Genomic DNA, 12,820 nt, shown 5'->3' with positions numbered 1-12,820 from the left:
AGTGGCATGCAATCTCATGCACTATGATAATGAATGATATGGAGAGAAAATCTGGATCAAATTCTTTCTTTATTATTAGTAATAAAGTTTAACTATTGTTAACATTGAAGTTCAACTATCATTAAAATTGAATTTTAACTATCATTAATATTTAAGCTTAACTATCTTTAACATTGAAGTTTAACTATCATTAAAGTTTAAGCTTAACTATCTTTAATATTGAAGCTTAACTATCATCAACATTGAAGTTTAACTATCATTAACATTGAAGTTTGACTATCATCAACATTGAAGTTTAACTATCATTAAAGTTTAAGCTTAACTATCTTTAATATTGAAGCTTAACTATCATCAACATTGAAGTTTAACTATCATTAACATTGAAGTTTGACTATCATCAACATTGAAGTTTAACTATCTTTAAATGCCATTCAGGGTAACATTTTCCCACAGCGAGTGGCAATAATCGAAATATAATAAGTAAATCAAGCATATTGACCTAAATAAGATGTCAGACAAATACTCAGTCAATAAGATGAATTATTTATCTGATCATTAAGATGATTATCGATATGATTACTAGTGTATATTCTATTTATAGTGAATCGCAGGTGCTTGACCGATAAGTTTTCTGAGATGAGCCTTGACATCAACTTTGTTGGTTTAACGCAAAAAGCTGTACCGTATATGCAGGAAATTTTTTAATTGGTTTAATGAATAAATTTTACCTGGGGTTTTGATATAAGGCATAGATTTCATTAATTCCTAAATTAGTTTTTGGGCCCTCATGATGTTAGCCTGGAATTAATTATAAATATTAGCACACAATAATATTTCGTGGGCTACGTTCCAAATCAATGTAGATTCTTGTTGATGGATTAGAAAATTTGTGAAGAATTTTTATAATGACTAAGTTATGTTCAGCTCATAATATGACAGGCCACGTAAGGCCTGAAGAGTTGTTCAAGTGTCCTTGCGGCAGAATGGTCACAAACATGCAGATAAGGTGGAGAATACTCCAGGGATGAGAGTCCCACTCCAGGGAAGAAAGTCCCACTCTAGGGCTGGAAACTGGAAGCACCAACCCCATAAATGGGGGCACTAATCTGTCTCTTATACACATCTAGATGTGTANTTCTGACAAGATATACAAAATTGACGAGTGAGTTGCCATGTCTTCATTTCTGACAAGATATACAAAATTGACGAGTGAGTTGCCATGTCTTCATTTCTGACAAGATATACAAAATTGACAAGCATTTATTTCTGTGTGGTTTGTGTTTTAATTCTATACAATATAAATGTAAAATTACACATTTTATTCAAATATATATAGTTTCCTTCTACTTGGAATAATTTTTATCATAAATCATAAATTAGTCGTATCTGTAGCGCTATAAATCTTTAGTATAATTAGTAATTTTTGGTATAAATTCTAAAAAACAATTTCATGTAATTTTTAACTTTTAATAATAATTAAAGTAATTTTTAATAAAAAATTTCAATAATAATAATTTTGTGTAATAATTAATTTTTGAGTCTCAGTGAAAAATTTCTTAGCCTTGATGTTAAGTAAAATTTTCAATGAATATTTTTGCTGCTATTCATCATTCATTATTGTATCACTTGACTGCTTAAATAACAAGTTTACTGAGAATATAGAAGGATAAAAATATAAAAAAGCAGTTTACTATTTATTTATAACTTCTGGACTCCAAAACATTTCCTTTTATGAAGTAATGGGGAGTTATTTAGCGCTTAATACCCTGTCTCTTATACACATCTAGATGTGTATAAGAGACAGGCCTTATGCAGTCCCGTAGACCCAACGATGTGCCCGAGAAACGGTACACTACTGCGAAACCACTGGCACTTAGAAGGCTTGATCTTAATGCCATACTCTCCTAAGGTGTGCAAGACAGAGCTGACTAGGTCTAGGTGCTCATTAAGAGTGCGGGACATGATCAAGATGTCATCGATGTACACCAGCACGTGTTTTCCCAAGTAGCCTTTTAGGATTTCTTGCATTTCGCGTTGGAATGCAGCAGGAGCATTCTTCAGTCCGAAACTCAACCGTTTAAATTGATAGTGGCTGCGTGAAGTAGAGAAAGCAGTATATTCTTGGCTTGACTTGGCCAGAGGAATCTGGTAGTAGCCACGAACAAGGTCCAAGGAAGTGAAATACTGCATTCCGTGCAAGCTAAATACAAGGTCGGTTAGGTTTGGCATCGGGAATCGGTCCGCTTTAGTGACCGAGTTCAGCTTCCGGTAGTCGATGCAAAGACGAATGCTACCGTCTTTCNAGTTCATCAGCCAATCATTGACGGCCTTTCAAGCAAAATCCACCAATCATAGACAAGGAAATAGAGCGTAAGTACTTACGTTCACTTAGCGAGTTTTGAAGGTATGGTCCCAGGCCTACAAAGTCATGAGATTTCATATCAAGTTATGGAAAGTCATGGAATTTGCAAATGAATGAAGAAAAAAGGAAGTGTTTTTCTGTGCTGCAAACGTTAACCCATTAGTGCCGAGCGGTTCCATTTGGAACCAGCAGAGAAAAATGTATTCATAATAAAATTGTAAGATCAAATCAATATACAAGTGGATGTGTATGTTTGATATACATGTACATGTTCTGGCAAAGTTTGGTTCTGCTGCACCGACTACTCTCTTCTCAGTCAACACGTTGACTCCGAAGTGGTACATTTTAGTACCACAAAATGTATTTCTCCAGGACGTAGTGATACATAATTCAGGTTGCCTAAAATTGGCCAAATCCGAGAACAAAAAAGGCCAAAAAGGCCGATTACTCAATAAATACAATTTTATTTGTAGGTTCCGCTATAAAAATTCCGTTTATTTTCTTTTTGCAGTATTTAAAATTTAATTAGGAAGTACTACAAAAAATGAAATAATAGTACAAGATGAAGCAATCGTAGTCAACGTGTTAACATTCAAAGATTATAAAAACCATGTTAGGTAAAAGTGATGGAATTTTTTTCTAAATACCGGTACGTACTCTGGAATTTGTTAAGTATAAAGCAGTTTGTATATGTCTTCACACACATGTTTGACATGTGTGAATGTCACACATCCCCCACGAAGGATTACAATATTCACAATTAAATATACGTGTTTACTGCCAGTGTTTTACTGCCTCTTTGTTTACTGCTTTTTTTACTTCCCTTCTCCTTCATTCACTTCATTCAGGAATGTATTTATTAATTTACTTGAGCTGATGAAAATAAGTGAATTGGTCTGACCTGCCGACGATGTATTTATATCAATAATATATCGAGACCGATCATAATTCTACGGGATTAATAACAGTTGTGCTCGTAGTTAAGAAGCATTAATCATTTAAGAAGATTTAAAGTTGCAATTTCGATATATTTTTGAAGTAGAAACGATTAATATATTTTTATTTGCAATCTTGATATATCGAGGCCATTAATATTCAAGCAAGTTCAATCAAAATAATTATAATGATAATTAGTGATCATGTGAATATTTCGCTTAAGATTCACAACTCGGTTAACAGAGTGGTTGGTATAAGCACTTTGTTAAGTGTACTTGAGTATAAGTTCTAGCTGCTCGAATTATTTTAGATATCGGTGATTTGGCCGCATGATTTAGAACAACACGAGTAGAGCTGTGACTTGCGGGTTCGAAACTGGTTGCAAGCGTTGAAATCTCTGCAGTTTTCTGGTATAAAAAACTTTAATTTGATAACCTAACATGATTTAGCTTGACCAGGAGGGTCTAGTCCAATTCAGTTTGTTTACAAGATCTTCACAGTGATGGCTAGCAACTTAGGTACAGTTAGCTGATGCGACAGCATTTACTTGCCTCAAAATATATTTATTTGCTGGTATTATGTATCGTTTACGCAGAAAAGGAGGTTATCTAACCAGCTGAACTGAGGGTTGAAATTTTACAGTCGCTGGGGATTTTGCAAAGGCAGTTGGGAGTTTGAAAAGTTGGCTTGTGTTAGTGACTTGCTATTGGACTCTTTTTTTCACAGTTAGGAATTATTTATAGAATAGTGCAAATAAAGTTCACATATAAACCTTAATTAATCACAATGGTCTAGGATTTGCTTTATGTTAATGTATTATTCTATTCATGACAAAAATTACATATGATGTATGTTAATGAGTGTTAATGCAGCAAACAATAATTTAATTCCTACAAAATTATGTTATTTACGTTACGGTACTCGAATAAATTTCACAATTCTGAAGAAGATGAAAGATACCAGTTAATTTTTAGCAGGAACGTAAATAAATGGTTTTTATTAGTTCCTGCTATAATATTTTCTAACTTACTTTTTGCGAACAAAAAGAAAGTTTGAATATTTCATGGTAGACTCTTTTGCTTTGGTACCGACACTAGAGCATCTGACGTAGGCGCAGCGAACATTGCACTTGAGCACTTCTATTGTATATATCGTTTTAGGAGAGTAATGCATTAGAAAGCAAAATTTTATCAATACATCTAATAAATTTTCGTTAAAAATTTCAATAGTGAGGCATGATGATCAGCCATGACTGAAACAAGATCATTTGGTTTGAATGGTTTCCAATTTCATCAGTTCTAATATGACATTGTACCTCGGCATTGTACCTCGATTTTGCCAAAGTATTTGACAGTGTTCCGCATGAGCAGCTGTTGCGTAAAGTGAAATCTTTGGGAATTGAGGGAAACGTACTCCAACGGATCAGAGATTTTCTAGTAGGTAGACGACAACGTGTCAGTATTAACGGAACCGTGTCAGACTGGGCATCAGTGCGCAGTGGCGTGCCACAAGGAAGCGTTCTTGGGCCTATTTATTATTACTTTTATAAACGATTTGCCAGAAGCAGTGTCCAGCGTGTGCTCCATATATGCCGACGACAAAAAAGTTTATAATTCAGTGAAGGATGCGTCAAATAAAGCGAATTACCAGATGATCTTGACAGCTTAGTTAACTGGGCTGATACGTGGCAGCTGCGGTTTAATGCTGACAAGTGTTAAGTACTTCATCTCGGGAAGAACAATGAACAGCAAGATTACAGTATGACAAGACATGGTTCAGTTATAGGGGTTGAAGAACGAAGACGCCGACCGACCAACACCTGTATAAGTGATGGCCGTTAGAATCGACATGCCATGCACACAATGGAATAACAATATCAATAGAATACAGAGTGAACAATTATTGGTATTTAGTTATGACAGTTACACTGAAATGTTCCATTACATAATAGAAATTGAACTCTAGTGAAAACTTAGCATCTTACCCCTTAGTAGATGTTCACCCCACGACGTCGCAAAGCAAATGACGCTAACACGCGATTGGCTAATGTTTACCCGCTGGCGTGGTCTAAAACTAACTCACAATAATTGATGGTACGATTTTAAATATAAAAATAATTTCGTCGTTTACTGAATTTTAATCATTCAGAAATTACACGAGTGTAATCCGTGCTCAAGAATTGAAAAGATTCAACGACCGAATATTATAAAATTATGTAATAGTGAAATGATGAAACACGAAATAAATAATCGAGTAAAAAATAATTAAGTTACAGAGGTTGACGATCACAACTTTGAAGGTTTAAAATATTAACTACGACCTTGACAAGAAATGATAGTGCGAGTTATGAATACGAGTCACTACAATGCTTTACATGGAATGATGTTATAATCTAACATCTAACACATACCGACGGCTGGTGGATCTTTCTGGGAAGCAATTTGATGCGAACATATATGGTAACTTAATTGTCCGCTAATGAGTTAACTAGTACATTACTTGTGACACACAAACACATGCAAATTTGGCACATGCAGTTTCGTAATTGCGATGTGTGAAGAAAAAATAGGCCATAATCTTAACGAATGCATTATTATTATACAATTTGCAATGTAGAGGCTATCAGTAAGGCCGCACAAATATTTAAGACTGTAGCTACTGAGTCCATGAAATAGAACTAAATGCTGAATGTTGTTAGAAAGAATCACATTTAGGATGGCATGAAACATGGAAAACACTAACAATTTACTAAAACAAGACACATTGCTGTCGCGCTGTTGTCTCACTCAAAAGCCAACTAGGCCCAAACATCAACGTTTCAATGCGGCTCATGGTCGTAATTCTACCCAACAAACTTTTCGTGTTTCGAGGGGAATTCAAAGACAGTTATATTCCTTATTTAATGTTCTAAGTTCTAGCCCTAAACTTTCCTGAAATTTAAATAAAACTAATCAATAAAATGGTAAAAAATCATTAGGTTGCTAAGTATGATGAAAATTTACAACAAAAATCATATTAGAACAGTATTCCAATTAAATATATTCACAATAATATTTTCACACGATAGTCACACTTAAAATCCTGCATTAGTACAAGGCACGGACCTCCGTCACGTCTCCGCACCAAACAATAACTAGCGCAGCGTTCCTAGAGTGCGGACGTGAGCAGTGAGGTTGTCTCTAAATATAAAATTTCAAAAATGTCTCCAATTAAAACCCTAACATTACCCCCCTCAAGTGCAATACACAGTATTGCACTTAAAGCATATAAAAAGAAAGAACATCAAGATTTATAAGTCTATGCATTTATGCACGCAGATACTCTTAGATTACATGGCACACCATAAAATTCAACTATTTACAAGCCAGGAAATTTTTATTCAACTTAACCATGCATATTAATCCTAAAGAATCCAGGTAAAAGTTGCATAATAAAAAATCATTCAAAAAATAAAGTACTCAAATCAATAACCAGCGACAATTAAAATTCAAGTATGTCGAAAATGAAAACATAACATATATACATACATACGAGGTTATTTCCTAAGATAATCGAGAGTTTCAATTTGCACATAAGAATATTCAGTTGCTGGACCGTGAGACCTACTACGCATCCTATTCTCATCTGCTGTACGAGTGACACATTCAGTGATGATATCAGAGGCTTCTTCGTGCTCATGCGTCACATTTCCGCGCGTGGGTTCAAACCTCCTACGCCACGAGCCAGAACCAAGAGTTTCGCTTGCCTTGTAATCGTTTATTCCAGTCTTAAGGTACAACAAATGGTCATGCATCGTCGTTAAAAAGATCATTCCGTTCATTTTCAATAAAACCGTCGTTAATAGATCGAGAAGCAATCTGGACACGATCTATGAAGTCTTCTTGTACAAAATCGACTGTTCGAGCCACGCTTTGAAATTTCCGTGAGACTTATCACAGTTATTACAAACGCTGGCATGAATTGAAGAGACAGGTGCTGACAGTTCCTTCATTTGGCTATCATCTACGGGGGTAGAAACGCGTTGCTTGGGTAGCACATCATCATCATCGGTATCGCTGCTAAAACTCCAATTAATATTATTCTCTTCCGTGGACCCTTCACGATTAATTACAATTTCATCAATACCAGGACAACTTTCTGGAAGACTCATAGCTTCATACAAAAGATATTTAAGCTGCAAACTATAAAATTCTTTTCTCAAAAATGACAATGATAAAAATTCTGACAACTCACTATTCTGATGCTCTGTGACACAATTAGTCTAGTCAGGAGACGCAACACAAGAAGGCACAGAAGGATCATCAGAACGGGTAACATCACGCATCCTATCACCATTATCAGTTAAACAACTACTATCAGCATCCAAGTCACACGAAAATCTAGACTGGTTATTGTTAAAATGTATAGACGATTCTGAATCGGTTGACGAGTCAGGCAAATCAGGAAAGGTATCAGCTCTAGGCAAAAACTCGGATAGGTAGTCTGGAATTACGTCATTTTTTCAATTGCTTATGATGGACTTTTTGCCCATTGTTGAACTGATCGACTATTTAATAGGTTACCTCGTTATTTTGAACTCTGACGATTATTTAGGGACCGGTAGATTTCTGTGACAGCTTATAGTGAGGTTGATTTACTATTCTATTACCTTTTGAAGCTAGTTTCTGGTCGATTTCGAAAGGCTGAAACTTAGGATGGGAATTCCTTCCAATTAACCTGATAGTCCGTAAAAGCAGGTACAGTATATCAAATGAATGACTTTTGGGCAGTAGAAAATAGCATGGTGTGTCCTTAAGAGCTTGTATACAATAAAATTGGCGAAGAATATCACACTTTTCAATTTCAACTTTAAAATCATATGAGGGTTCAATATAAACAGAACGCAAATTAATCTTAGCTACTCGGAACATTCGATTATTGTAATCTTATGAATATACATATATTTTATTTTTTATCAAATCTATTGAACTCATTCGATGTGGAAACCTCTTCCTTGCAATTTCATTGCCGGGTCAAACGAAATACCCATAAGATATTATGTAATTTGGTGTGTATAACTTCACTACAAGCGCAAAAAAACCGTCAACTCTGACGATCATCAACTTAATCCTATTAAATACTTTCACGAACTTTCTTAAACTTAATTTTTCGTTTCGTTGCAGGTAAGTCGCATCGTCAAGCAAATTACGATTTAAAGTCCAATAGGAACACAGTGGGTAACAACACTTTGCTTCTCATCCCAGGTAGCAGTACACATGTAATTGAATATTACTAATTAGTAATTTGGTTTGATGGAAGAAAATCTTTTTCTTATTTTCAAGGATACGTTGATAATTTGTTTTGTTTGACTACTAATAGCACAAACGGCGGCACGTGTAATTGTCGGGACACGGCACCATCACCTCCGTGGCCTATTATCCCTAACACGATTCAGTCGCCGAGTCCCTGGCGACGATGGTGAATGAAACGTGCGGGGCACATTTTATCACATTTTTATTAGAATAATTAATTCCATATATAAGGCAAATTTGGTCTAGTAAACCCATACGAAACACACAAAACAGGAAATACATTCAATCCCACAGGTAATAAAAATATCTTGAGTTCTCGCACAATACGCAAAGCCTTCATTTGAATGCCACTATATATATCGTGGAGTGTAACTGGTGGCGAGAATGCCTCTATATAAATCGTGGAGTGTAACTGGTGGCGAGAATGTCACGATATCTATCTTAGAATGTAACTGGTGACGAGAATGACACTATAAATACCGTAGAGTGCAACTTGTGACGAGAATGACACTATAAATATCGTAGAGTGCAACTTGTGACGAGAATGACACTATATATATCGTGGAATGTAACTTGTGACAAGAATGACACTATATAAATCGTGGAATGTAACCGTTGGCGAGAAACACCCTGGCGGAAGACGTGAGCATTAAGAGGCTCGATCACTCCTCTTTTATAGCTACAGGAATAACAACGTTACGCTAATAAATGAATATTACAAGAAATCAAGACACAAATAAAAACCAGGGAATCAAATCAAATAATCATAATTATTACTAATAAATCCACACACTTTCTACCAAAGGGAACATTAAATTCGTACTGAAACATTGAAAACACCAAAATAAGTATATTTAATTATACAGTTAATTATAATTATATAGATAGTCCAAATTAAGTATTCTTAGTTAATTGTAATTAATTAAATAACTATACAATTAATTATAATGAATTATTTATACTTAGTTTACTTATACTTAGTCCAAGGCATTTATAGAAATAATAATAGAAATAGAATTATAGAAAATCGATGGTCAAACGCAAAAAAAAACATAACAATATTGAACGATCACCACAGACGATGCTCACTGACTGGTTGATTTATTAACAATCCCACAATTTATCCATTTCTTGATCTCAGCAACACTTCTGACAGTTTTGCAAGCGCAAGAATAAAAATTTCATACTTTATAAAATTAACCCTCACTGGCACATCATAGAAACATTTTTCGATTACATTCAACACCTGTCAAGAAATGAAATGAAGATCAAATGCATTAAAATCTTTCCCCATCTTAAAATCACTAAGTACGTCCTTATAACGCTACAAAAAGTACATGCCGGAGTAGTTTGTGAGTCAGGCTCATCGCTCTTTAAATATCTTCACATTGTTGGAAAGATACTATGTTCGTTCAGAATCATTAATTCTGATGACATAATCGATATTATCGATCCGTCTCACTACCCAGTTAAAATTCTGAGACGAGACCGGCGCCGTTCTTGGACGGGCCTGCCGCGCTTTAGCAGGACGGAGCCGTGAAACAATAACCGGCCATCTATCTCTAAAGCAGCGCTGCACCTGGGCTGATACAAGGATAAATTCCGGCCGCCCGGCAAGAGCTGGGCAACGGCGCTGTGGCAGCGCATTGCGCTGGTTATAGCAGGCATGAGCCGGAGGTGTTCAGTGAGGGCTGCGTGGCCGCAGGACAGAGCCGCCTGGGCAGGTGCTCAGAAGCTAATTAGCGCTGTGCCTGCCCAGGTGATATCGTCTCTAAAGCGGACATTTCTGCTATATCGCTGCTCTGTCGCGTCTCTACGTCGGCTCTGGCGGCGGCGACGGCCTGCTCTATTCCCTGCGCTAAATTTTAACTGGTACTTAATTCGAAAGCGCCCTTACGTTCTGCCAACAATACTGGCACTAGTATTGAGAGCAATAACAAAACAATTTCTCCAACCCTGAATTTTAATCAATGATAACATAGAATGACGACTACATGCAAACAATCAGACCCAAAAAATGCGCAATAAAAAAATGCGCATTTTCATTACTTTATTCCTCATTTGTGAAGGCAACACGATTTGTGTAAGAATATTAATTACAGACTTCCTATCACATGGCTGTTTAATCAACACATAGTTCTCAAATGGAAATTTTGGAAAATTTGTTGAGTTAGCATCTACAAGTTGAAAAACATATCCAATATTTGGATCGTCGCTGCAAAAACATAATTTTGGGAAATTATTGTCGTTAAATCGAAGAAAGGCATTTCCAATAAAGGGTGATGAAGTTTCCTCATCAGATTCAAAATGTTTCTAACTCCTAGTTTGAACAGCTCATGGATTTTGAACCGTATAGTTGGTCTATACTTGCACACGCGGCATCAGCAATATTTCCATTAAATATTCCAAAAAGTTGTTCAGAAATGCAGCAGCATCTGTTATTCCTTGTAAAATACACAGTCCGAATTGACACGAAGTTGAGGAACACTTATTTTACGGTTATCTGCTAATTTAAGACAATGATTATTGCCAGTCATTTGGTTTGCGGGCACAAGTGGCTTCCTAACAACCCAGATAAAAATTTAGAGTGGAGCACCTATGTTTTTATGATGGCTATCGGCGGACACCATGGGTGAAGCAACTATGATCTATACAGTGCATTAAGGGTGGCGTGCACCACCTATCCCACACCTATAACCTGCCGATGACCCCCCTACCCGTAAAGCTCATCTTTCGCCAACAATAACCATTGGCACCGGTGGCGCATCGATGAGCCATCGATGGCCACCTTTAAAATTATGTCGATAAAATTTTTTAATTCAGTTTCAAATCCGATGCTTTTATATTTACTGATATTGCTTCATCCAATCACCATTCTGAGGGCTAAGTATGGAAATCCACCATGGCAGTACAATTAACAATGCTAGAAATGTAGTAGTAATAAATTATCAGAGTACCATAGGTATACATCGTAAGAAATCGACTTGAAGAAAGTCCCTGTTTCCAGGATTCGAACTCGTCTCCTAAACGAGAAGCAAAGCCTCTGCCGTTGAGCTATCGGAGAGGACTTGACACTATATAGAGTCATTATAAAATATTTAACTTATATATTTAATTTAATTTCATCAAACGACCGAAGTAAGTGCTACCACCGCGATGATTAGATGGTTCCATCAACAATTTCATCTGAACATGCTACTTATTCCAGTCAGCTCAGAGTAAAGGCTACGGGAAAATTCTTAAAAAGCAACGAAGTTCCACAATGTGAACATTACACCAATTTTGAAAGCAGTTTGATTCGAAATATTTTCCCAAAGAATATTCTTGCGTGAAATAAAGAATCGGTATCACTCGCTGATTTTGAAATGTCAGGCGTGAATTACCTGTACCTCTTCCAGTCGCTATTTTGCTCCAGCCTAATATTTTTATCTTTTGCGTAGGGAAGTTACGGGACCATTCTCGCAGAAATTTAGACTTAAAATCCAAATAATTTTCTGACTAGATAAGCAAATTTCCCCTAAATAATTAAATTTCACTATCGAAATCAGCAATAGAACCCCGAATTTTTTTTAGAATCCTTCTGCGTAAAATGGACAATTTTTTGACAAGCCAATTACCCTGTAAGCACATATTTCAAGCAGGGCATGGTAAAGACTAGTAGGAAACTCAACGCCGACGGGCGTAAACCCAACTCATGTGAACGCGAACGTGTGCTTACTCGACTTGCTCGCTGCGCTTGAGAGCTGCCGAGCCGCTGCGCCTAATGCATGAAATGTATGTATATAATCATCAATGCGCCACCCTTAATTTTTATTTTGGAAGGACAGTGCAGGTAGCATACGAATATTTTGACATCTTTCCACTTACAATAACCAAAAGTTACGGCAACGAGTGATTTACCCAAATCTTCGAATTGCACAAATCTTTGGAATACCAAAGAATTAATTGATGAATGACGATTGACAGATTAAGTGGTTTGAAAATGAAGTTTGCACTTGAATTAACTCTATCGGCAGCATATCTAGATCAGCAGAACTAACCTCTAGGCTCAGGTTTTTTCGTCGCAAACAAATATTACGTTTGCTCTGACTTGCAGGCAAATGAGATGGACTGACAACATCAGTACTAGTTTCAATGCTACAGTTATAAAAAGTGTTATATTATTTCCAAACTGAAATCAAGTAAATCTCTGTTCGGCGCAAAGTCTGAAGGAAATTAAACCTTGTTTCTA

Source organism: Hyalella azteca, unplaced genomic scaffold (assembly GCF_000764305.2).
Source record: "Hyalella azteca isolate HAZT.00-mixed unplaced genomic scaffold, Hazt_2.0.2 contig5106, whole genome shotgun sequence".
Classification (NCBI taxonomy): Eukaryota; Metazoa; Arthropoda; class Malacostraca; order Amphipoda; family Hyalellidae; genus Hyalella; species Hyalella azteca.
Note: the sequence above shows the minus strand (reverse complement) of the source record.